The sequence below is a fragment of the Cynara cardunculus genome (genome assembly GCF_001531365.2).
Source record: "Cynara cardunculus var. scolymus isolate 2C chromosome LG 2, CcrdV1, whole genome shotgun sequence".
Classification (NCBI taxonomy): Eukaryota; Viridiplantae; Streptophyta; class Magnoliopsida; order Asterales; family Asteraceae; genus Cynara; species Cynara cardunculus.
In genome coordinates this window covers 6,404,246-6,409,466 of record NC_037529.1, presented here as the reverse complement: position 1 = coordinate 6,409,466, position 5,221 = coordinate 6,404,246, and positions in this window count along the sequence as shown.

Genomic DNA, 5,221 nt, shown 5'->3' with positions numbered 1-5,221 from the left:
ACACAAAAACTTTGGTTAACATTTGATCTTGTCCCTATATATATATATATATATATATATATATATATATATAGGTTGATTATTATACAACCTTTGGCATATGTGCAATCAATACAACCTAATCTCAACTGTCCATTTCATTTGATTAATATGTGATTTCATAGAAGTTTTAATTGTTTCCAAATATAAAGTATTGATCATAATTAATGAACTATATTTATCTTCCATAAATATTCAAATCATAATAAATTAACTCTCATCGTTTTCATAAATATATCAATTTATTGGATTGCATTGATTGTACAAATGCGATGGGTTGTATTTGAAACAAAATATATATATATATATATATATATATATATATATATATTGTGGGAGAGACACAAAGATGGACCCTCATGTTTGGATCATAAATTTAATATAATAGAATGTCGGTCAGGGGGCGAATGTTTTTTAAGTGAAAGATAAGTACTGAAAGTGTTAATATTGAAAACTCAAGGGACCAAAACAGCCAAAAGTTTAAACTTGTCAAAAAAATACGACCCGGCCCAGGTTTCTTTTTTGGTTCAATGCCTGTGAAGGAAATTGGGTTGTGAGAAATCTTATCCATTCTTAGAAAGTTGGAAAGCCCAATCCTGTTTTGTAGGATTAAAAATCAAACCAAACCAAACAGTCCAGTATCTTATTTAGAATAATTAAACGGATATCTAGTTCATTTGAAAGAAACAAGTATGATAAGAAATAATAACTGAAGAAGGATACATGAATCCGTTTATCAATATGTATCAGATTTCTCACGATTTATACATCAGTGGTTCAATATAAGGAAGCATAATCCTAGTTATATAAGGAAGGATTACATAAAAAAAAACATACATATATACAATTTAGAAAACATAAATATATTATTCACACCCCAAAGTGAAATTGGGGAGGGACAACTAGTGAAACTGAATCAGAACTCGTTGAACAAAGAGGTTGAGAGGCTGTTGATGAAGACGTCGGGTACCGTGGCGACGAAGGAATGTGATGTGCCCAAACTTTGACCAATGGCAACCTTTGGGGAACGAGAAATCAGTCCTCTAGAGTATGGATTATTGTCCACTTTCAAGTAATCCGATATTTTTTTATTAAAAAGTTGATATTCTCTTAATACAAACTTATGGGCTAGAAAAAAAAACCTTAATTTATATTTTTTTGTTATGGGCCATTAATTTAATTGGGCTTTGCTCCGGCTCAACCCAACCTCAAGATCAGGCGCTAAAAGATTAAGGGGGCATTTATAAAAAGATTACATAGATAATCACTTACTAAGTCATATTACCTTACCTGATAAATATGACAATACCAAAAAGCTTACACAGTAAGTGATGACAACAACTATTACCACGGTTAGCACTTACTGGATATATTGTTGCACACAATACCGTTTTGGTGGACTAAAATCTTGTTCGGTAAGTAAGTAATGGTGTTGAATTTTGCCCATAAGCACTTACCCGGGTAAGCGTTTGGAAAACGCTCACTAAATTCTAATTCACGATTTCTTATTACGCCCACCGGTTCGTTTTGATGATTGATGATTTCACGCCACTGATCAAGATCACTGCTAAACTGTATAGGTTAACATTTCAGAAATATAATATAGTTGTTTTTGCCATTTTCAAAAAATTAATATTTACTTTTTTTTTTTAACTTGTTTTATTTCTGATTCCTAGCTCCGCCACTGATACCCAATAAAATGAAACACCAACAGAAAGTGTCCTTATGCTAAGCGGCATTGTTTATTTCATTTGCCGGGTTGTTTTATTTCCAAAACATTGAAGCAGTAACATAGTTAAAAAGATGTATCCACTTTCAAGATTATGATTCTTAGCTCAACTGACAATTAAGACTTGTGTCTTTGGGGTTTTTCTTCATAGGTCATTGTTCGAGTCTGCAAGGCATTGGAGATTTTTCTGGTAGTTCTCCAAGACCCTTGGGATTAATTGAGGTAAGCACAAGCTGACCCAAAAACCCATTGTTTTTTTTTTTTTTTTTTTTTTTTGTAAACGAGTGACGTTTACCTGTTCGAACTCATGAGAATTGCAATCTCTGCTAGTTGTCAAAGGATTTGTTCTGTCCATTTAAGTACAACTTCTTTTAGGCAAATTGGATTTTGACTTTTGAAAACCAACTTTAACTTCCAAGAAACTAAAGGCCCATCCATTTGCAGTGCATAGTCAGGCATTCAAGAAGGAATATGCAATACAACAGAAAAAAATGGCATATCAATCAGAAGTAACAAAGCAAACAAAAAGGGTATTTTTGGAAATCATCTTCTTAACCATGTTAGTTTTTCAACTTCTACTTCTAGTACAACCCGTCTCACTTTAAAGGGTATTTCAACTTACAGAAAGAAAAAAAAGTAACATCTTCATAAACAGTTCATCATAGGAGCTGGTAAATGTCACCGGTTTACAAAAAATTAAGGAATAAATATAAAAAAAGGTAATTACGTAAATTGATGGCACCCGTGACGAGGATAGAAGTTGTGACGGTCAAGAGGTGAGAGTGAGATGAGCAACAACTGGGGATGGGCAAAAGGGAGAAGGAGCGTTACATCGTGGATGTGGGGGGGGGGGGTCTGGGTTGGCTTAGACGGCCGGCAGTTAGAAGCACCGTTTTATGTGTATCTATCTTAGCCATATCCATTCTCTAATGCATCGGACCTCATGGCCATACTTGCAAGGCTTCAACTGTTGAGATGTTAAATCCATCTCTTCGGCAAAAAAGTGGCTAATTACGATTCTTGTGCTGGGAAAACACAAAATATTGAGAATAATACTCGGTTACGCATACCGCAAGTGTCAAATTCTAGTGCAAAGGATACAAGTATGTGCCATCCATATACAGATTTCAGGAACAACATCAATGGCTCTAAGTGACTGTTTGTTTGGTTTTCTATCCTATATGGATAAAGTTGACTGTATGGATTAATTTGTCTGTATAGATTGTGAGAGTTTTGTTCGGGAGGGTTTTTTCATCAATGAAAGGACCATGTTTTTTTTATTGGAAGGGGCAGGTTTGGGAAAACTTGACTTTCTGTATAAAGATCTCCTAAAAATCTTACTGAATAAACCACTTTCTATATCATTAAGCCACAATCAAACAATCATGTATAGTTGGCCTAATAAGTTGTAAGTCTCATTAAACTCGTTAAGCTATTAACAAGCAAGCCCTAATATGGCCACATTCAATTCCAATTGACCAAAAGGTTATTGGCCTAGCGGTACCCGGATTAATGATGGAACCCAATCTCCATAAAGGTTATGCCGTGTGTATATATATATATATATATATATATATATATGTGTGTGTGTGTGTGTGTGTGTGTGTGTGTGTGTATCATCGTATTCAAATTACATGAAGATATAAATCTCCAAATTAGTACAGGTTTTTCTACTTCAAAACCATAATTAGGCATACTTATTTAACATGAAAAGTTGTTTTTTTGTGTACTGAAGACAATTTCCAGCACCAATCAACAACATTTTATTACGGCAGTTGTTGCACATTCACATTAGTATTTTGAGCAAAAGGTTGAACTCAAGCGATCCCAATCAGCCCCACCGAAAGCCCGCCTCAAGCAGAGATGGACCTAGAAATTTGTTCAAGTTGTGGCACCATTTGACTATATGAAAGAAATGGATACTTTTTACAAAATTATTATTGGTTTGTTGGTTAGATTATTGTGTTTCATGCATGGGTCATGTGTTCAAGTCTTTTATTGCAAAAAAATTCATAAACATAACTAAATTCTGATGCGAGATCGGATAATTGTGGTAGCAGACCTAGAAATACTAGCAGTTATGAAGTCTGCCATAACATATGTATTGAACTTATTACGCCTCCAATCGAATAAGTACGATAACAAAAAGGGGATTAGAAAACAGAAATTAGGCGATGATCAATCGAGACGAAAAAAGGAGACTGAAAACTTACAGTAGGGCGAGGCATTGAAGGAAGGTAAATGAAAGAGACAGCAGAATCACAAATCAAATTGGAGGTGAGAAAAGAGAGAGAGAGACGTTGCTGAGTTGTCGAAGACTTCTGTGCTGCTACTTTTACGAACCACGACCATGGATTCATAAATCGAAACCAAGCTGCCGTGTGGTTGATTTTCCGTAACGTATCTCTATCTCCGATGTATCCTCTAAAAGTTCAAAATGTCAAAGAAAAAAAAATGGTGTCAACTTTAAAACTTATATCATTAATTATATTATTAAAATATTTAGTTAAATATTTTTTTATAAACATTTCGTTTCAAGGTCACCTGTTAATTAAATATAATAAAAACCATTTATCTCTTATGGTAATCATTTTTAGAGAGATCTCCAAATTTCTTATGGTAATCATTTTGGAAGAGATCTTAAAATTTGGAGAAATTTACATTGTTTCTCCTGCTTTTTCATTTTTAAGAATGTTTTGGAGAATTGATTCGAGCATAAACTTATACAAAATTCTCATTTTTTTTCCATTTTAGAAGGTCTATTGGAGATGCTCTCTAACTATCTATATGAATTTATAAACCATGATGGTTTTTGTTTGGAAGAGGTTTTTTATATATGAAAAAAATGTGTTTTTTTATTTAGGATGGGAGGTTTGGAAAGGAAAATTTTGATTTTCTACATTAAGCTTCTCAGAGAAGCTTATTAAATAAGTAACTTTCTATATTATTAAACCACTACAAAACAGTCATGTATAACTTATCAAATAAGTTGTGAGTCTAATTAAGTTCATTAAGTTGCGAATAAAAAGACTCTAAGGGACATATATCATATGTTTAATAAGCATGCCATATACCGAAAATCTTACTTGATAGCGTTTATCGGATAAAAAACGGCTATCAATAATCCATTTTGATGGCCTAAAATAATACCCAATAAAATAGGTGAGGATGTGGTTTAGAGTCCCTGGCCCATTCCTATTACTACGCCATTCTAAAACCATTAAGCTCAAACATATCCTAAGGAAATTAACAGGCCTAAAAGTAAACATTTTGAAATATATCTATACTATATTATAAAGCATTTGGCTAAAACTCTTAAACTCGTTCATCCATAAACGATTTCATCTCTATCCAATTTCATCCCATATCTGAATTCGTGTAACTAACTGCAGATAAACACAATCAAATACAGGATAAACATCTCATTTTAAATATAAAAAATCTAAAATATAA